Here is a 23,258-nt window from a genome sequence, read left to right on the forward strand (position 1 = left end):
CGCCGCGTTGGCGGGGGAAGAAGGGCAGAGATACGATGACCGGCGACCACGCGATCCACCCGGACAACCTCGGTTATACGCGCCTCGTTGCGAATTATCGTGCGAACTAATCGCGGCCGCGCGCACGCCGCGTGCATGTGCCCCGAACTCGCTCGAGGAAACGGTCGAACGCAACCGACACCGCGATTCTTACGTGATACACGCCGCCCATTAGCGAAACAGAAGCAACAACCTCTCGACCCTCCGCACGGCGCGCACACTGGGCAAGAAACCGATCTGTTTGGACAAAAATCTGCCGACAACTCACTCAGTTTTTCATCGATTCAATTGGAATTTTTTTGTAAAATGTTCGTGAAGGACTATACTTTGATGACGTGCTGCGCGAAAATCGTTAACACTAGATTGCCTAAGGAAGTCTTTTTGACTGCTTTTCAATTTCAATTAGAAAAACAATTATGTGTACAATGACACAGCTTCTTAGAATTTTGTGGCTTTTTGTACAGCATATAAATGCGTTTATTAATATAATTGTAGTTACCTCCACCCCTCCTTCATTTCCTGTATATATTTGAAATTTTGCAATTCGAATTAAATTTTCGACGTTTCGATCTATGTTTAGATCATTTTCAAGAAAAATAATAACTGCGTTTGCTTAGTGAAATTATTTTACTAATTTGGAACAACAGAACACGTGTTGTTTTGCAATTTTGCAATTTGAATTAAACTTTCGACGTTTCGATCTATGTTTAGATCATTTTGAAGAAAAATAATAACGGCGTTTTTGCTTAATGAAATTATTTTACTAATTTGGAACAACAGAACACGTGTTGTTTTGCAATTTTGCAATTTGAATTAAACTTTCGACGTTTCGATCTATGTTTAGATCATTTTGAAGAAAAATAATAACGGCGTTTTTGCTTAATGAAATTATTTTACTAATTTGGAGCAACAGAACACGTGCTGTTCCAAATTAGTTAAAATAATTTCATTAAGCAAACGCAGTTATATTATTTCTCTTGAAAATGATCTAAACATAGATCGAAACGTCGAAAGTTTAATTTAAATTGCAAAGTAGCTTTGAGGTAAAATTGGATCGAACCAGTGCGCCGAGAGCATCATTACATCTTTTATCAACAATTATACGGTCGATAAAAAGATGGAACGTCTATGTCTGGCGTCTACATTACTTTCTAAATGTTTAACAATGCCGAAACTATCGATATTAATGAAATTTAACAGAAATTATAATTAGAACAAGCATTTAAAAATTAATATTTTGTGAATATGATTTTCTATCGAAAGAGAATTACTCATTTTCTTTTGTGAACCCTGCCGAACCTATATAATATTTCTAACAAAGGTTTCTTTTCTAATGAAGAGCATTCTTTTACCTTAAAGATGCATACCTCAAATTTAGTATGTTACAGTTCGTCATCTATTAAATAATCTTAATGGGCGCTCTCTCTCTAATGAAAGTTGTCGAAGTTATTTCCCTTTCACGTGGAACATCTTTCGAGTCCGGCATTTTTTCAAATTGGAATATTTTCAAGATACTTTTCCTTAATATGATGCCGCAAGAATCATTTCCACCTTCGTTCTTCCACAAGAATTATTATTGTTTAAAGTGACACAGACACTTCAGTGGGATTGATTGAGAGATTTGAATATTTAAACAGTTTTACATACTTCAATTGCTGAAGTCACATAGAAATTGCTAAGGAGAATGTAGCAATAGATATGTACTCATATACCCGGGCTATCCATAAAAGAGTGAACCGAAGAGGGTGCCGTACAAAACAACTTCGGAAAGAGGGCTGCAAGCCAAAAACAGTTCGAAAACTCTGCTACAACGTGTGAAAAACAGGGAGAAAAGTGAATGGTCCGTTTCCTGCTGGGCTTGGTAGATGACTCTGCAGAAAATAGTCACAGACACTTACAGATGACCTCTTCCTTTTAGTTTTGTCTAGTCTCCTGACTTCTATTGGCCATTCGGGTCAAGTGGTCACGTTTCATACAGAGCTTTCATACACGGAGTGTTGCTAGCTAACGTTTTTCTTGAAAATAATAAGGACATTCAAGTTTGGGCACAGCCTGTTGAATGTAAAAGTTCATCGTTAACAGATTCGGAACAGTCGGAATTTCGTGTCCTTGTACTTTAATTCGGCACTAATTTTGAATGTAGAAATACAGGGTGGCAGAAAGATCAGTAGACCATTTGAAAATAAAATTTGTTCACGAAAGAATAATTGTGAATTTTTAAAAACGAAAATTGTCGTTCTATTTTAAAATGGTCTGGTGACTGTTGTACCACACTGTATACTCATTTCACAAAAATGATCTTTATCATTAGAGATACCCATATAAATTACTATCCAAGATATTCTATATTGTTATTCTTCTTTGTTCATATATCTATAAATTTTACAAAATCTTTGGTTACATAAAAAAAATACATCCCCATATTAAAGTGCATTTCAAGATAATATAGTAGTGTTCGCCTACTTAATAACTTCCAAGGTCACACACACACACACATAGAAGGTTAAGAATGAAATAAACATTTCGAATATTTAATATCGTCGAATATAAATCATACAGGGCGATTCACGACAAATAGAAGACCTAAAATCTGTTAGGATTGAACACGAAAATATTGTACTGTTCAAGCAGGCAAATATGTCGTCTTCAAGGTCATTTGAAGGTCGTCAATGATTTTCCAAGTGACAACACATATTTTTAACTCTGCAGTGTAGTAGCTAATGTCACACAGACATACAATAACTATAAACTCGAACGGTGAAGAATTCCCAATCGCTACAACCCAAAAATAAATAGTTGTTTAAGGGGTCAAGTCGATGGCTACTATTATAGTTCCTCAGAGAGGAGGTTCTAACGCTTTGTACAAGCTCGTCCCGTATACAAATCGGTGATAGAATAGCAGCGGGAAAGGTATTGTCTTAGGAATCCACTGTCGGTGGGTGCACGAGGCCGCTGCACAATAGGGCATCCATAGGGGATCGTAAGGAATGTTTACAATGGCCGAAGCAAAAAAAATCGCACGAAGGAATTTGTCGATGACCCGAATAGCTCCGGCAAGAAGAGGTCATGACCGCCACGTGGCGGGCATTCTATGCTGTGAATCCCCGATCGGAGGCATCTCTAAGCCAACAAGGGTTGCCCTATTTAGTTCCATCCGGAGTAGGTCACTGTAATAGTGCTATGTAAAACCCTGCCCGACCGAGTGCAAGATAAAATTAATAATTAATGCGTGAACTGTCGGTGGTGAAGCGCATCATTCCACTGATGGGACTCGTATCCCGACCGCTATCAAATAGATCGTTTGACAATCTGCTTAGAGGGGTAGAGATGCTCTGGCATAGACAAACGTCGCGTACTGTTGGCGGTACACGTATATGGCAGCTAACGCATTAATAGTGAACGTATGGGCAATATACGGCCGACACGCAAATGCTCCCCTGTATCTCATTCCTTTCCCCTGACAATATTGTGCTGGTGATCAAAGACTGTGCCGACTTGATCGAGCTACCCTACTCTGTACCACTTGCTTCGAATTATGAATGAAAACGAAAACATTTGTTAGGTCCGTGTTACCTAGCGCCCCTACGATTTTATCATATTTCTTGATGAAATGTATATTCTTGCTAACATATTTTTAGGGGTGCTAATAACCCTCCGTGGCAGGGTTGCGGGGCTTATCTGGTCGTTTATCGCAGGAACTATTCATAGCAGAGAGAGAAATGACTGGCATCTTTATAATACCAAGTTTGATCTAGCAACTTGTGAGAAATTTATTTATTTAAAAACTCTGGCTGTAGTTATTAGAATTTATACAAGGTGGCAAGCCTGTAAGAATGTCTTTCCATTTTTAATTCCTATAGATCTAACCGTGAGAACAAAAGGTATTGGGTTGGCAAGAAAGTAGTTTCGGTATTTTATGGTGAAATGTGAAACCCAATTTTCTTATTCAATATGTAGCCAATAACTTTATTAAGCTACCACAAAGATGGCAAAAGATCATCGAACAAAATTAGAAATATTTAATCGATTAAAGTTCATTGCTTAAAGAAATTTTTATTTCACCTTAAAATACCGAAATTACTTTCTTGCCAACCCACAATACTTACTATATTCTTTAAACATTGGCAATAGATAGTTATTTATGAACGTTTATCTGTCCTATGAATGTTAATGTAAAGTATTAAATCCAGTCGTAAATCATTTCCATTTTACTATATCAATTGGTTCGTCAATAAAATAAATAACAATTATACAATATCATAGTTAATTATGCATTCACTATTATTTACAATTACTTGTTGACGTTCATTGAACAGTTGATGAATCTATATAATGAATCAGTGGAATGATAAATGCATCATTATTAGTTAATAAATACAACATTTCTTAAGTTTATGTATTTCTGATATATTTTTTCCACACGTGACGCCTCTCGCACAAAATGAGGAGAGACACCCCACAAGATAATAATCCCCACGATGTTAGACAGACGCCATTTTACCAATTTACATTTCGTTAATTTTCATTAAATTTTATAAAACCAAATTTAAAACTGTCTCTGTTTCTCAAAGTATTTGGACGTACCATTACAAGAAAAAATGAATTGTTCCAATTAATACGAAACCGAAGTTGTTATTGGCACCTAATGCAAAAGCATGGCGTCCCCGAACATTGACACAAATCAAACTCGGCAGATCACGTGAAGGCGACTGTATTCATGTAGTTCAAAGTGGTAATTTTAAACGCCTTTGGTAGAGTATACCGCCCCGTCGAGGGGGTGGGGGTGATTCGTTGATAATCGACGACTCGGTTTCTCAATTATTTGCAGCCACGCTGGAAATTGAATGTCATTTGATTCTGCTGGAAGGAAATTAATTCTGATGCGACCGGGACAGATCGTATGTGCGCGAACGTAATCTGGGTTACGCTCTCCGAGGGCGAATGGACGATGGGGAAAATAATAGGGGAAAAATGGGGAAACAACCAAGTGAGGGTGGGAGGGGGGTAACGACAACGGATTTGACGGTTTCGGCACCGATAACCACACAGTCGTAGTACACTCCTAGACAAAATGATGGCAACGTGTGCTATCTCGAAGCCTGGGGTGAGTGTACCAGTAAGTGACTATTTCCAAATAAATACCAACAGGAGACTTCAATTAATAATCTTTAACTATGTCGGTATGCAGGGTGTCTCACTTAAATGTGATCCCCAGAATATTTAATTTTGACAGAGTAACCAATTTTTTCTGTGTAATCTTGAATGGTATCAAGTGGTGAGTATCCCGTAGGGGTTGTTTTTTATAACCACTATGCGTTGTCCATAAAAAAAAATACATTCAAATGTGACATGACCTTCAGATGACCATTAACTCCGAAGATGAAGGTCAAACTTAAATTTTGTTTGTTAGAGGCACACAGGTTTTCTTAGAAATGCTGCAAATCTGTAGAAAGTGTCTTTCGTAGCACAAAGATACAAGCAAAGAGTTCATTTGACGGTCACGTCGCGATTTTACTTTGTGAGAATTAAAGAGGATATTCTGGAGGTCACGCAACGACCTAACATAAATGAGGTTCGACCGTACCCGTGCGTTTCATTCGGAAATTCACACGCGTGCTATCATTTTGCCCAGGAGTGTACCCCTACCTGTTACTTCGTTCCGGTGGCGTTTCAGACGGCGAATTACACCGCGAAATTTCACGCGGAACGATTTCGAAGGGAAATTGAGGGCTCGAAGGAACCCCTGCGCGATCCTATCGACATCTACGACCTTCACCGTTAAACCTCGCGTGATTCCAAGGAACGACGAAATTTATAGCCGGACGACAACCAGCCAGTTCCGAGTAGAAATCATTTTTATCGAAACCAGATTCGGACAGAGATTGCGCCCGGGGTGTATAACCTCGCGGAGGTCGTGGCTAATCTGTCGGATGCATGCGAAATCTTTTTATAAATAATATCCTACTCCGGCAAGTTGAAGTATTTATATTTTACCCAGTAATTATAAACCATGTTTATTTTTATAAAGTTAACCCTCCTGCTGAACTCGAGTCGATATGACCCTGTAGGGGATGCTTAACTTTCCCTTCTTTCTGTGATGCAAGTTTTTATGTAGGGTGTCTCGCTGAAATTAGTACCCTAGTAATTATGCGAAACTTTTGATGATGAGAAGTTCTGTGTGAGTACAGGTTGAACGATTTCATAGAGCACGTGATTTAATGCGAGCTTTTACGTAGAGGACGTGTGAAGGTCAACTATATTGTTTGAATACAATCATATACTCTTAAATATATTATATATTCCAAGCCCTTTGAAGCAGGAGTAATTTGTGGTATATTTTAATTTGAGTACCTCGGAGCAATACACTCACCTTCTTCGTGATGTTCACAAGTTCCATAGCAAACATTTTAAAGTGATTCTGAAATTTTCCATGAATAAATATGCAACGAAGCAAATTTTGTACCAAAACAAATCATTTCAAACAATTTTAATAACCTCAGGGACAATTTTACATACACATCACGCCGAATTTATTAACTAAAACATTTATCATTCTAAAACGACATTCGTTATCACGCTATTAGACATCCTGTAAAAACAGGCTATAATTTTATCTAACTGGAAAATTAATTATTATTGTAATCTATTACGAAATAATTTTATTAGGTTGTACAATGTATGCATAAAATAGAAAGTAATTTCTGTAATATATTAAATAAGTTCTTCCGACTCTCTTTGGCCGGTAGGTATATGAACTTTGTATTGCAATGATCCTCACAAGATACAGGTTTATGGGTGTCGCGTCTGGTGACCTTGGTGGTCAATAACAGGAAACCATTACTGGCCTAATCATAATCCTGATTGACATCGTCCGGCTTTACATCAATATCAGCGGCACCTCAACGCGTGATGTGCAATTATTAATGATAGAGGCTATGTCGAAATAATGGATGATTGTCACAGTTTGTGTCCAATTTTCAGATATTTCTCTTTAATATCTACTACGCAGAAAAACCATGCAGTTTTTGCGGAAAAGAAATTCGCCAGCTTGTAGAACGTTGGAAGACACCTGAATGGAAACTTCGAAAAACAGTCTTCAACATAAAACGTTAACATTAAACAACGTAAACATTAAAAAAAACAATGGAAGAGGAAACAGTTATACTGCTTTTTGCAAGAAATATAATGGTGTTTTTTATCTGCATTATTCTTTAGAAATGAAGGTGACCTTCAATTTTGTGACCTTGCATGCCCTTCAACGTTTCCATACAGTGTGAAAAGATACATAGTTCATTCAAAAATTCATTTCTAAAAGAATAATGCACATAAAAATATATTTTACACACCATTACATTACTGGTAAAAAACAGTATAGCTTTTTCCTCTTTCATTTTTTTTCTAATGTTTACTGTTTGCAAAATGACCATCATGTCAATTGTTTGAAGAATTTCTTCGTACAACAAATACGACTCATTTGAAGTCGTTATGCTACCAGATTTAGCCTGTATAATCGATTACTAAATATATTATTTTTAATTGTAGTCGCGTGCGTTTCATTCTCAAATCGGGCACAAACTTTTGCAATCGTCTGAAATAAATTTCGTTGATAATGTATGGGGCTTTAAAAATATAATTGTACAAGTTTACCATAGATCCTGTAACATTCTTGAAGTAACGGAAGGTTTTATGTCGGAACAGAATGCCTGCTCAGGTAACTTGAAGTTGATCGCTTGAGAAGTTTATGTTGCAGAATGCAAATGTAATAAGGGGGATTATAAGATTATATATTGTTTAGACTAGAGACACAGAAAGTCACTTGCAAAACTGCAACATGAGCGTATTATACATCTGTTATCTCCGAGATGCAGAATTCACTCCTTTTAAATCCTTAAACATAATATTATATCATATTTAATAGAATATTATATAACATTTAAATATAATATTATATAACATTTAAATATTCAACCCAAAATCAAAAATGTTCAGTACAGGAGCGCGAAATATTCGCCAAATATGGAAATTTTATAATGAATGGAAGTAACACTTCATTGAAAAAATGCACTGAAACAGCTTTTCCGTTCATATGTCAAAATGTTAAATTGATTCGAACAATTTCGATTTTCAGTTAGTCGAAAATTCACGTTTGACAGTAAATCCTTTATTTGTAACAAGTAAATCCTCGTTTTATTTGGATCTGCCTCTATTCCAAATACCATGAAACACTATTTTAAAATTCATATTTGCTTCCACGATATATTTGCAGTATAATAAATCTGAAATTAATTCCACATGGTTCAGGCCGTGACGTTTATTTGCCTAGTTCGCAAGAGGTTGAGGCATCAAACAATATATGGTCTTATTTAAAATACAATTTTTAAGCCTCTTGAATTAGTCCACGTGGAAAAAGGCTGCTTATAATAAAGTAATTTCCAACGTTTTCTAATATCATGAACAGCTTTAATTAAGTCACCTTGCATTTCTTTATTCTTTAATAAATTTCCCAATTATTCTTTCATTCAGGGTACAGTTCGCAAAGCTATAATAAATATAATTATATCAACACGACACAAAGGTTAAACGCGTCTCGTGTGTGCGCATGGTCTTTCCCAACAAAAATCATTAACGCAGATATCGGATGACCTCTGTGCATGACTGAAATGCACCACGCTGTATATTGCGACCATCGCGAAAACCATCGTCAAAATTAATATCTCCAATTTTAAGTGAATCGTGGAATTTCACTGTAACAAATAGACCGCGGATCGTTATGCGAAATAGAAATTGTTTCAAAAATTACATAAAAATTTTCTCTTAATTATTTTAATTTGTTACACCTAACATAATATGAAATTCATCCGATGTTTCTTCTATTTTGTGATTCGCCTACCCATGTGTGCCATAAATGCAAAAAATTCGCAAGTAATAAAGTAACTCTGAGAAGGGGACATTTTGTTTGTTAGATACTAAATTTATTAGTCGGTTAATATTAACTTAAAAGTAATTTCTTAACAGGGATGATGCCTAAGGTCATTTCAAGTAACTTTTCCCTTTGCAAAAATGTTCTGCGTAGCTTCGTTCAAGAGTTATTAACGAAAAACGCGGACCAATGCAGCGGAGGACTTCCGGCTGGGGGGCGGGTCCCGCTGAACGTGGCGTTGCTATTGGCGGAGCCGGGATATCTAGCCGCGCTCTGATTGGTCCACGTTTTTCGTTAATAACTCCTCAACGAAGCCACGCAGAGCATTTTTGCAAAGGAAAAAATTATTTCAAATGACCTTAGGCACATCTTCTGCTTTAAGGAAGTACATTTTTGGGACAGGCTGTGTACACATGCTATTTTCCTGATCGTATACATATCCGTATGTATGTGCAATATTATGCATAACAGTATTTAAAAATTACTGAAACATAAAGTGTCTTTTTCCTATCTGAAATTATATTTCTACTAAAATACTTCACGAACCAGTTACGATAAATAGATCCAATGAGTTAAAACATTTTCAAATTTTAATCGTAATTAATTATAAGTGAGTGCAATTGATGAAACGTATTTACCCACTCGATACGAATCGGACACAATCAATAAAACCATTAGCGCGACGCGAGCAGATGCGCATTCGTTGATACGTGATTCGAAAATACGTCGAGCGACGAGCATTTTATTTCGGCAGGGCAAACAAGCTCGACGGCCTCGATAGAAATATGACAGGACTTGAGCGCGTCAAAATGCCGCTCTCGCCATGGAAATTCTCTAGCATAGAATGGAAATATGATGACGATCCCATGGATTCCGCTGTAATTCGTTCACCCGAAATGATTATTTCGCTCGTTCGATCGAGCATCGATCCGATCTTGCCGTCGATGTAGCGCGCGGCCTCCGCCCCCCCCCCCCGCGGGCAGCGCTATGGTTCGGCTTTCGCGCGTTGTCCGCGGGACGCATTTTAATCGGCGAATTGGTCGGGCAAACGAAAAAAATTGCTCGGTAACCGGCATCGACGGGACCGATTATCGATCGACACGCACATTTTCGACGTCGCGTCTCCCTGGCGCGAGGGTGTGTGGGCGGAGGCGGAACACCTCGTGGCTCGTTTCGCTCGCTATCGAAACTGCCGCGTTACCGCGTTGCCGAGATTTTTCCGATATCCGTGCCGCGGGCTGTGCGCGGAAAATTCAACGCCATTATTCGAGCAGGCTGTTGCCGGAACGAGTCGAGGTCCCGTTCGCGTGCGCCTCCACACACACACACACGCATACAGACGCATGAACGTGCGTGACCGTGTGCGTAGCGCCGCGCCGGCCCGTTGTAGCTACAACGGTGAATGTTGTTAACAACTGGTATCAAGAGTAGGTTCAACACGGGCCGGCGAAATCTACGAGGCCTTGTTGCTGACACGGCAGCACGCGCTTTCGCGTTCCGCAAAGAGCGGGCCGGGGTCGGGCCGGGCCGATGCGCGACGGATCGCAGCTGCCCGCCCCGAATCAGCCTGAAGAGGGCACGTACGCGACGCGAGCTGAAAATCGACAACGGAACTCGATTTATAGTTTCCCGGCAAACCCGACAGGTGTTTCAAAAATACGTGCCACACCGGATCCCCGCGGCCCCGACGACCTCTCTGGATACAAGGCGACCTCGTCGGGCTTTCGACGCTTTCTAAATCGCATAAAGCCCCGCCCGCCCGAGGACTCGACACCGGGGAATCACCTGTTTACCCTTTCTTTCTTCGCCCCCGTGGAACGCAAGCAGAAACAGAGTAACGAAGAGAGTCGGCCAGAGGTGGAGAGACTCTTTGTTAGGTCGCGAGTTTGGGAATAGACAGGATTAAGAGGTTGGACAGTGGAATTGGACCATTCTTACGTATACAATACACCCCTGCCTATGTAGGGTGGTATCAACCCTTTGCCGTCCTATGTCGAGTCTGAGAATATACAATTTTGTGTTTGTAATAAATCAGACTTATGTACCTCCAAGCTTCGTGTAGAACGAAAGAAAACTGTCTTATGTCTAGCACAAAAGGGTAGCACCCTTGTAAAGTATAATACAAGTTTGTTTTAGCTTTAGGGGAGCCATTTGTGCTTCGACAACTTGATTGTAACTATTAATATTTTTAATGTCGAAAACATTCCATTAACGATATATTAAATGCAACTATGAAATGAATATGTTTGTTTTAACGTAGCAAAAATTATTTCAAATAAAACTTACTCTGTTTCAGTAGAGACATCTTACGGTGGTCACAAATATTCTCTAGGTGAACGTGCTTCCATCTAGCTAAATTCATTTTGAACGGCACTGGATGACCTTGAATGATCCTGGAAGACAATAATGTTACAGGTCAGTGACTTCGTCTCGGAATGAGATACACGCGCCATAAAATCATACAGTTCCATATTTTTAAAAAACACTAGAGTAGAGATATAATAATTAATAATAATATAGGAATACAATAGACTAGATTTATTATAACTAGACTGCGAATCGTTATGCAAAATAAAAAACGTAATCCTTCCCTTGATAATTTTAATAAGTCGGGAATAATGGAATAACACTTTTGAAATGTTTTAATGCCTATGCATTCTTGATATTAAAGCTAAAAATTCGCAGTTTAATTGTAAGATTTATTTTCATGACCTTTTATTCCTTGTACTTAATCAGGAAAAATTGGTGTAAAAGTTTTACAAGAAAATGTTAGGGGGCACTTTAAAAAATGTGATTTTTATCTACTATAAACAATGGACCTTTTAAGTTACAGGGAGATACTTTCCAGACTTGGTGAAATCCTGGAAGTGTCAACTAAAGCTGAAGATAGTGGACGCACTGTGCTGTTTTTCTTGTAAAGCAGGCGCGCTTAGGGTAAGATAAGAGGGAGGATGAAAACTTTGCTGATGTTTACAATTGAATAGTCGGAAACGATATAGTAGTCGGACAGAAACAGCATGGCGCAAATTAGAGTATTCTCAGTTGAATAGTCCAGGACTAGCGGAATTTTATGCAAAATAAAAATATTCTGCATTAATTGGTAAACTGGTTCTTTCTTTAATCGTTTTAATTAGTAGAAAATACTAACTCGTAATGCTTTTACTGTTTGATTTTTAAAAGACAAGTATACAATACTTAAAAAATGTGAAACATATCACAGATAGCATCACTACAAAATTTTTGGCAATTTTCCATTCGTCGACTTCTTATTTCCGTTTTTGTCAGTGTGAACTAAGAGAAGGTTAACTGACGTACGCGTTGATTTATAGGATGTTGAACAAGTGTTCTGCAGTGTTGTCTTTTTACAAAGTCTGAAGACGTCAGTTTGAGTTTGTTCGTTTGTTTGAAGTTAAGTTATCTTAATCCAGTAAACTATAGCGCGTGAGGAGTTTTGGAGGCTAAAGCATGTACAACACATCGCCATAGTTTGGTTGCACTAGGAATGGGGCAGAAAATTTTACGAAATGTTCTCTACGTCGAAACAGAAGACAGTTACTTTGGAAATTACTAAATAGGTTTAACAAAAATATTATAGAACGTTGTATAAAAGCATACAAATCTGTGTTGTAAAAAAAATGTGTTATTTTAGACTGCAGATTTGATGCATTTATGGCAAAAATGGGTGGATGTAATTTTAAACAATAGCAAGATTAAATGAGTTTACGAGTATCTACATATTCCGTAGAACGTAATGAAACCACTAAACAGATCCGCAGTCTAGTTTACTCCAAGAGAAGTTATTTAAACACTAATTTACATCTATAAAAATTAGTAGAACTAATTATAAATGTGCCTACAGTACAAGGCTAGAACAAATTCCGAAACGCTAAATATAGTAGTTTATTCGTATCATGGATTTAACAAATATCCATTTTTATACCAAAAGCTTGTGCAATCTCCATCACATTTTTCTAGGGCTTCCATATCAAATACCACTTTTTCGGAATATCGATTTCCACTTGTAGTTTTTAAAAGTATAATTCAAAAACATTCGAATGTTTTAAAACCTAGCTCTTCGAATTTGCTGAAATGGCTGAAATGTCATGTTATACTGAAACAAAGTCTTTTCCATTAAAAATACAACTTTCTGAACAATTTGAAACACTTTTTTAAACCTGCATGAATAATTGATATATTTAAATTTCCATATGCTTAAAATTGAAACTACTTTCGCCAAACTTGTCGCTACCTCCTATGACCTAGAAATATGTCACAATTCTGAACATCATTTCTCTTTAAAATTTTTCACGCAACAGTAAAAAGATAAATCTATATGAGTACTAAATATACAGGGTGGTCCATTTATCTTGAGACAGTCAATTATTACGGAAATACAGCAGGAATATGAAAAAATGTTTTACATAAAATATTCTTCATTTGAAGGGGCACATTTAATGGCGTTATGCACATTTTTCCATAATGGCCCTTTCAGGGTCAGATGAAGGGCAACTTCATTTTTTCAAATAGGAATCCATATTTTTTATTTTATATTCTTATTCTACATCGAAAAATAATATTTTTTTCCTGAACTTGCCATTTTTTAACGATAGAATGATAAATGTTGCAAGCTTGCACAATGGCATACAACATGTATATATTTTGAATCTTCATCTAGGCGACAATAACGCCACCTAAGACGTTCAATGTACTACACACGTATTCCTGTCACCGCTTACTAGATTTTCATCACTTCAGATGAAACCCAGTATTTTTTGTCATTACAAATATTGGGACATTCACCACAATTTGTTTAATAAAACCGTGCACGCTAGGAGAAAATATTTTATACGAAATATTATTATTTCTCGATGAGAATAAGATGAGAATAAGAATATGAAATAAAAAATAGATGTTTCCATTTGAAAAAATGAAGTTGCCCTTCATCTGACCCTTAAAGGGCCATTATGGAAAAATGTGCATACCGCCATTAAATGTGCCCCTTCATACGAAGAATATTTTACATAAAACATGTTTTCATATTCCTGCTGGTTTCCGTAATAATTGACTGTCTCAAGATAAATGGACTATCCTTACAAGTACTGTACCAAATAAAAATTAGAAATGAATAGGGTGCTCTATCTGTGTTTCCCTGCCTGTAGATCTCTCGCAGCACACGCTCCACAGCAATGTCTATTGTGTCGAAAGCACGGTCGCATTGGAAGATAGAGCGACAATATTAACCGAACGAGGCGAGTCGAGGGGGTGGAACGCGAATATAATTGAGAGGGAGAGCAGTTGAAACCCTGGCTCGCGGATGTTCCTTTTCACGCTTTCTCTCTCTCCTTGGCCGTAGTTATATATTCGGACACACAAAGAGAGTCGTCCTTCCCGAGCATGGGCTCCTCTTTTCGTGGCGAGCCGATATTTCATCGCGATTTTCCGCGCAGTCATCGTCGCTCGTTCGGGGTCGTTGGCCTCTGGGTTGTTCGACGAACAAATGCGTTCAGCTATTCTTCGGCAACGGGAAGGGGAGTGTCGATCGTGACTAGACGACGTCGCGTCGGTCCTCGACTACCGCGGGCACCGAAGTACCCGAACAAACGAGCGACTCCGGTTTCGGTGGAAAATCGCGTCGTGCACCCAGACACCGGTTCTCCGAACGCCCAGCCGCCGACTCCAGACGCTATTTTCACCTCACGTTTCCAATTTGCGTTCAAGCCTTTCCTCCTCGCGGACGAATAGACGTACGACGACGGGTAGACGGCGAGTACAGGCCAACCGTTACCCGCCCGACCCTGCACAGGAAACGGAGAACAACCGGAACGGACTTCCTGGCGACCAGCACCCTCTTGTACGCTCACCCTACTTGTTACCAACGCCAACAGGTATCCGCTGCTACTCCCTCCAACCACTCTTCCATTCGATCAACTTGTTTCTTACTTTTGACTGGCGATTTCGAACGCTCCGGCAAAATCGAAGTTGCTTGCTGCTACACTTTTTCAACCCCTATCTGGAGGTTCCAATCGTTGAACAAGTAGAAAATTAAAAAATTCTCACTGCTTTGATTAGTTAAAAAATATGTAGATGCAAAGTAATTTCGATATTTTAAGATTACCGAAGCTGCAGGCTTTCAAGTGTCGGCTGCCGAGCTAATAAACTTTTTACCTTCAGGCTAAGCTTGTTTTTCTTGGAACTTTTCGAACTGCTAGGGCAAATATCTCGAAAACTAATTAGTCGACTGGAATGAATCCTGTTTTAAATTAAAAAGTACACGTTTTCTAAGGCAGTGCACCTACAATATCTTAAGATTGAAAATTACATTTACTAATTTACAAGGAATTATGAAAAAATCGAGTCAAATCTCCAAAGTTAAGAAAAAGGACGAATTTTTCTTTGCAAGATTTACAAGATCACTTTCATAGAAATTTCATGTAATTTTGGTTTTTCTATTTAAGATTTAGAAGCGAAAAGCTGGACAGAATTTTACATAAAAAATATCTTAAAGATCTACTACGAAATTCATGATAATTTTGGCCAGAATTTTAGTGTGATTAGTACTTGAAATTATGAACATATTATTATATTGTAAATTTCTTCTCGAAGATTGAATATTCGAAATTTTAGAAAATATGACAATCTTTAAAATTAACGTCATATTGGACTGTTTAATGTGCACACCTTTAATTGTTGGTGTATTTGTAAGTAAATGAAGGAAACTATTATAGTTAGCTTAGGTAACTTGTAGCAATGTTAACAATCATTTTAAATTAATGGTACTAATGCTAATCCAATAACAGAACATGGTATAAAGTACCAGAGCAGTACAGTTGCAATATGGGAATACAATAGAATGATCACAACATATGTATAATTTGGATAGAATACAACAATAGTAAAATATACTATATACACTTGATGTTATCTTCCACTTACTAATCTCTTGCTCACATCTGTGTTCATCAGAGTTGTATTATTGTTAATGATTTGCTACACGAGAAACAGATATTATGTTTATAATACATGCTTATCAAATTTTGTGCAAAATGTGTACAGCGTATTCGACTCCTCGTTATAATTTAATGCAGGTAAATATTTAACTTTAAAAGAATTTCTTAACTTTCTAAAAAAATTTCTTGACTCAGAAGTTTTTAACTTTCTTATATAATCCTGTACAGTTTCGAAATCACGCGTGCTAGTAGAATCTTGAATGATTCTAGACAAATTGGTGGTTTTACAAGAGAATGTTGTTAACCATAATATGTCTGAGGTAGAGGTTAAAGTATTGTTTTTTTGGGTTGCTAGGGCTCTTTAAAAAATGTGATTTTTATCTACTATAAACAATGGACCTCTTAATAGAATTTAGAATCACTCAACTTTAAATGCCCATAACTTTTGAATCGGTGAATTCCTAACATTAAAACTTGGATTTTCGGCATGTTCTCGTCAAAATCTACAGAATTGTACAAACAAAAGTTAAAAATTTCTGGGTGACCAAAGTGAAGTTTGGCTTACATTAGTTTATAAAAGTAACAGGAATTTGTCTATTCAAATTCTAAGCCATTTTTATAATAATATATATCCAGAAGAAATAAATTTGCGGAGTAATTCCTCATGGATGGATCTTCACAATCTCTATATTCATAAATTAATGTGAATTAGTGTTAAAGTATCTAATTCCATTCGAGGGTCCCTGTTACCTTTTTCCGCAGCAAAGTGCCGCGTCTAGGTTCGAATATTTCGAGCACCGCTGAATGTAATATTCACGAAACAAAAAGCGGGTTAATCCAATAATTTAGCGACTCGGCTAATACCCGCAGCAAATTAAGTAATAATTAATAATGATTGCGCGACACAATCCCGAAGCTGCCCGATCGAAGCGGCCATTGAGCGGAACTAAAATCTGGCGCTCACGCGGCAATTGTTTATCGTGATTAAATTTCCTAAAATAACGACCGAGGCGGCAGGTTCGAATGCGCGAACAATTTGTCAAGCAACTTTCGTTCCTTCTGTTCGTTCCTCCCCCAACCTCCCGCATTTTCTCCAACGGGAAAATCACGCGGGAGAAATCCTCGAGGATAAAGTTAATATTGGTTGATGGAAATCTCCCTTTGAGGGATGAAAAACCGAAGGCTGGAAATTAATTCTCGTCCCGGCCGAACCAGCCGAGGGAATTTCTTATTCGTTTTCCGAGAAAGCAAAACGAACGGCGAGACACAATACGTTCGCAAAATTAATCGAGTTATCGAAGGGACGCGTGCATCTCGCGGCCGGCTCTCGATGCCGATCTCATTACGGGCAAAGGGTTAATTATTACCCTGACGAAAATTTAATTAATTCGCCAGTCGAAAATTTATTTCCTCCCCCTCGAACAGGGGTGAGAGCCGGACTTCCGACTCGTTCTATCGCGACGATATTGCGTCCGTGCGATTAGCGTACCGGTGCTTTGCGAAGGGGTGGATGGGGGAGAAGGGCGCGATGGGGGTGTACAGTTTCACCCTCTCCAATCTCGTTCGGGAGCCGGTTGCATCCACGGCGAGGGAAAAAGAAAGGGGACGTGGACGGGAAGGAAAATTGCGAGAAACCGCAGTGCCCGGCAAATCGCGTTTGTTCGCGAAAGTTTTCCAGTTACAGCGGAGACGCAATACCGAAAGGGCGGGGAGGGGGGAGGGCGACTGAAGAGGGTATGAAGGGGGTGGGCTATCCCCGGTCGGAACGTACGGCCCTCTCTAACGAGTAGTGTAAAATGCTCTGAAGCGATTCCGGTAATCGCCAGTCGAAAATTCTATAAGGCAACACGAGCCCTCTTTCCACTCGTTCTCCGTTCGTGGCTTTACAACAGCTGGTCCGTCGAAAACTCCGCCGGGAAAGTGGTGCTCGAAAGGGGAAACTGTGGGTTTTGCGCTCGCGTACACCGGCCCGCCCGAACGTCTACACACACACACTCTCCCTCTCTCGCAGCCCTGCACACACGCATTGCTGCACACTGCTTGGACCCGGTCCTGTCGAGAAAAGGAGAAAAGGGTAAAAGTATATAGGGACGTTGGGGATGGTTGGGTGGAAAGGGTAGAGAGGGGTTGCCAGTGATGGCGGTGATGGTGCGAGCAGAAGGAGGAACAGAGAGACAAGAAATGGCTCAGTTTCCATCGAGCTTGGAGAGAGCAGAGCATTGTTCGTCAGCCGACGAATAACCAGAGCAAAGGGTGATATGTAGGGTGAGGCGAACGAGGAGCGTTGCGGTGGGAGATACTCCGGGAACGATGGTAAAGAGAAGGTAGCCGATTAAACCATTCCCTCCCACCAACCCCTGAAGCTACCGTTCGTGCTCGTGCTCGGTTGCCGGTGTGCTCGTGTCCCTTCTTCCTCAGGCATTGTCCTACCGGCAAAGTTTCGGCCATCTGCGACTGCTTGCTTGTCTTCGTGTATGTCTTTGTCGTTCGACAGAGTGTAACAAAGTTGGATGCAAATGTGCCGGGCAAAGGAAAGCCATCTCCCAATGGGCGACGAGTTTCGTGGCTTTCTTCTTGCCGGTGCATCCACGGACCATTCTTCCCGGCGTGCAAACCGAAATGACGAGCAATGCCGGACAATAGTTGCGGGGAATAGCCGACGGGAATGAAAAAGCCGGCCAAGCTCAAACACGATCCCGAGAACCGCGGCCACTCGGTCCTTGGCGTATCCCGTCAACGGCAAAGGCGGCCGTTTAATTAAATCTCGTAAAAATGCCGGAAAGTGCGTGAAATCCGAAGGCGTTGAAATTGAGCGTTGCAATAGAGGCATTTCGAAATTGAGGATTCCTCGGGATAACGCGAGCGGTATAATTCGCGTTGCCGCTTGGTAGACAACGTTTGTTTGTTTCTCTCCCTCCCTCTCTTCTTCCCTTTTTCCTCTGTGAAGGATTTTGCAGCGATCTAAGGCGATTTCCTCGCTGTCAGTTCATTCGCGGATTAAAACTAATGGCACGACTGTGGGAAACTTGATGGATTATACAGGGTGTTCCAAAAATGTTGCACTTCCTTGAAAGGGGCTGCTGAGGTTATTTCAAGCAATTTTTTCTTTTGCATTTATAACTAAATCGTGAAATGTGAAACAGTTATGTTGTTTTCAATGTGTATTCAAATTATTAGAAGATGAAATCAATTTTCATGAAACCGCTACTTCCTGCAATCGCTGTAGGACATTTCTATTTTAAATCAACACTACTTGAAACGTACAATATGCTATATTAAGAGGAACAACAAGTATGGCATTTCCTTTTTCATTCAAGAGAAGTAACTGCAGTGCTTCTTCTTCATCCGGAGACAGGATAAACCCTAGATTGCGATCTCGCAGATTTTTTTTCCTCGGTAAATTTTATTTTCATTTCCTTCTTTTATTTTCTGTGGAATGTTAAAGGATGGATGGAACTATTTTTTTAGAAAAAGTCAAATGATTTACGATAGTGCGTCATCTGATATGATCTGTTTAATAAACTTTCAGAGATTTCAAAATTGCCGCTACTTTTTTCGACAAAACTATGTATCTAAAAACTCGTTTTCACCACTTTGTTAGAACTTGTTAGACAATTTTTAAGATATCGAAAAATCGTTTAAGATACTTCACATATCATGAATTATGCTCTGTGCCTTCTGTTCTGCTCAAAAGAAAGTTACGAAAAAATTCATGAACATTCTACTTAATAGCACACACGACAGTGAATTATTTCAGAATTTTTGGTTGCACAGTCGATTCTCAAAAAAATCCGTAAGCCTAAACTTGCCGACTTCATATTGAAGTTTTCAGACTACCATGTTTATATTATTATTTTCGGATTAAGCGAACATGTGTTTAAAGCATATTTCAAGAAAAAAACGGATATTTCATATAGAAGTTTTGGAGATACCAGTTTCATAAAAATCTTGTGGACAGACCCGTCCAAAGTCACTATGTTTAATAGGTTCCGACAGTCGGCATAATGCTGCAGGAGACGCGGCCGGAACGGCGAAAACATTGCGCGGCCCACGTACGCGGCGGTCTAATTAAACGATTCATTTGAAAAGCGAGAAATTGCGCGATAAACGTGGCAAATTCCACTCGGCGAGCGTGGCGTTATTACCTATCTCGAGGAACGGAACGGAATGGATCGAGTCAACGAAGAGACGCGGCAGGAAGAAAAACGAAGATGGAGAACGCGTTACGAGCAGAATGAAGCGAACGGGGGTGAGAGAAAGAGAAGAGGGAGAGATGAGAGAGAGGGTGGGGGGGCCGACGAGGGCATATCCCCTCGACGAACCACCGACTCGACTTGTTGAGCACCATCTGTCGTTGTGTCTCCAGCCTTCCGTGGCTGTTGCAGCCGTAAAAAGTCATATCTTCTCTGGTCTAACGTACTCGGCGCAGCCAGTGTCCTCGCAAAACGGTCAGCGGGGCTGATGCGGATAAAATACGAGTCCCGAAGTCGTTCCGCGGTAAAAAATGTAAACAACCGGCAGCTGACGGCACTCGTATAAAATACAATAAGAAGACGGTTCGCTGGTTTCAGGCAGGCGTATTGTTCCGTGCTCGAGAGATGACTTATCCCGGGTTTTTGGTTACCGTGCGCGACTAATGCGTCAGGGGGAGGGGTGCAAACGCGGCACCGGCTTCACTAACCCCGGGACGAGCCGTGGAACATGGGAGTTCTACGAGAAACCCGGTTTTATAATGGGAGCGACAGAGAGAGCGACAAGGAGTCCATTGCTTTCGCAACAGGATCCTGTACTTTCTTGTTTACCCCGGAAAACTTTTGCTAAAGAACGCTCATGCACAAAATCACTTTCCCCCGATTACGGGAACTTCGCGCGATTCGTTGACACGTCCAACCCTTCCGGCGGGGGCGGCTGAGCGAGGACCCTCGTTCTTGCCGTGACGGGACTATTAACGCGGATCATTTACAGTCGACCCTTTTATAACGCGATATTCTGAGAAGGCTCGATGTAACACGATGCAACAGTTCCGATAGTCCTATAATGCGACATTTTTATAAGACGTTTTACTGAACTTCGAGTATTTTACACAGGGTGTGGCCGGCTGAGCAGGGGATGATTCCACATGCAAAAATAAAGCGCAAAAAAGAGGAATAGTTTCTCGTTTAACGCCTTGTCTTCAAGACACATGCGTCAAGTAGAATTAGTTGGCCATGATCAGACGCATCAGTGATTCGTATTCAATAGTAGGCGTATTCATCACAATTTTCGAATTCGGTATCCTCGAAAATATTATTCTACATTCTAAACTTATTTTTTTAAGCAGAATCACCCCCTTTTCGGTCGTACCATCAGCTAGCCCTGTATATTTGATTTACTAGAATACTATAGTATATTCTAGTACGATGTGTACTATATTCTTGTATATTTTATTGTACTCTAGTATGTGTTGTAACTACATCATACTATATTATAGTATATATGAAATAATCAGTTGAAATAATCAAATACTTCAAGAACAATGATTTAGCTGTTCAAAGAAACTAACATACGATTATTGCGAATGGCACGTAGCCAAATAAGATAATATATTATCATAACGATTATTGTTCAAACAATTTATTTCGATAATTCCCAAGCCTGTTATTTTGAATAATAATGTTCGATATACGTTATCGGAAGGATTAACTCAATTTTCAGACTAACCTTTGGTACCAGAACAAATTACAATATTTATCCCCCAATTTAAAAAATATTCGCAGGAGTTTTGGTATTACCCTCCCGATTTCTCCTAATCTTATCTCGAATCGTTCTAATCGTTCATCCGAACGGCAACATAAGCGCACCCTTGCTCCGGAAACATTTGACTACGCCGTGCAATTAACCGCTCGTCCGTCGACACAGCTGTGCGTGAACTCTGCTCGTGATCAATCCACGCGAAGTATTCCAGGACACTTAACGCCGGTGAATCGATACCGATGTCCGAGAGAGAGAGAGAGAGAGAGAGAGAGAGAGCCAGGAGGCCACCTTCGACCGGCGGCGTAGTTCTCAATTAAACGGGCAAGTGGGCTCTCGCGATTAAAGCGAAACAAGATTGGTTCGGACGATTCTCATGTCAGTGTAACACGACTCGTCGAACTTGCAGACGCTGGAAGTTCTGGGTCGAAGAACGACGAGTCGAACTTTGGGAAAATAATACCCGGGGGTGGGTGGGTTAGGTAGACGGAGGAGAGGAAGGTAATTTCCTATCGTTCCGGTTTTCGATCGGCGGCGGCGCGGCGGTGGGCGCACGCGAACAGCTAACGCAACGAAAACCGTGTCGCAACACAAGGTGCAACCGGTTAACGAGAAACCCGCCGGCTAGGTAAGGTGAGCCGACGTAATCGAATAGTGGATTGAAATGACATCCGCCACTTACGAGTAACTCGACGAGACTCCGTGTACCTACGGGCTGAGTGGCTCGGGCGCGATATCTGGAGCGTACAAGAGCGCGATAGACGTTACACGTTGACCATTATCGGTGCACGTTGCACCTAAGAAATGGCTCCGGCGCAGCAACAATATCGAATTTTCTATGGTACAGGGAATCGTCGCTCTCTCACGCGCGCCCGCACCGTTAGAAACAGGATATCGCCGGATCACCGTTCACCTAACATCTCGTGAGTCATCGTTATGACGAATGGCCCCCGGCTCGATAGAATTTCATCTCCGACATAAATACGCTGCTCCGTTTCGAATAAAAATTCTTCTCGCCGGTCAACGACGGCGTGATCGAGCGGCGAACACAACGGCAAAGGCTATAACTGAATGAGGAAAAACAACTTTTATTGGTATCGTGTGCAAAACAATGCTTTTAGCTTGAAAGATTATCCCCCAAAATTTTAAGCTAACCCCTCGCTCGAGGATGACACGAGGGTACACGCTCTTCACTTTATCACTTTTCTCTTCGGCTGTTAATCAAAATATTGAGATGGAAAAAGCAGAAATACACTTGGACTTACGTCCTGCATTTCTAATTATAAAATTAATAAGTGTAGAGGAAATTGTTATATTCACTGACACCTACCAAAATATTCAAGAACGATGTTCTGTTATCTATCTAGAAAGTTTCAAGATGCTCTGGAACATAGTTAAATAATTGATAAACAAATGAGATTCCGTCATTATAATATTGTAACACATGTAGTGTAGTATTTCTTACGACTCTAATTAATGATTCTTATCCGGAGATTAAGTCTCTTCTTGGTGAATAATCTCTGTTTAAACGCGACGCATCGTGTTACATTCTGTTCTTATAAACAAACACATCTCAGTTCAATCTTTGTTACAGGTAACGACTCGATAAACCAATACCGTCG

The 23,258-nt window shown here is 39.9% G+C and overlaps 1 long non-coding RNA gene across 1 annotated transcript in view; it reads right to left on the reverse strand.

The window, feature by feature from the left end:
* The window catches only part of LOC143216931 (uncharacterized), a 157,137-nt gene that overhangs the window by 124,569 nt on the left and 9,310 nt on the right, over positions 1 to 23,258 (reverse strand). Inside the window, exon 3 of the long non-coding RNA XR_013010679.1 lies at positions 11,246 to 11,352. This is a non-coding gene — a long non-coding RNA (uncharacterized LOC143216931). The remainder of the gene's footprint in view (positions 1 to 11,245; positions 11,353 to 23,258) is intronic.

This window comes from Lasioglossum baleicum, chromosome 16, assembly GCF_051020765.1.
Source record: "Lasioglossum baleicum chromosome 16, iyLasBale1, whole genome shotgun sequence".
Taxonomy (NCBI): Eukaryota; Metazoa; Arthropoda; class Insecta; order Hymenoptera; family Halictidae; genus Lasioglossum; species Lasioglossum baleicum.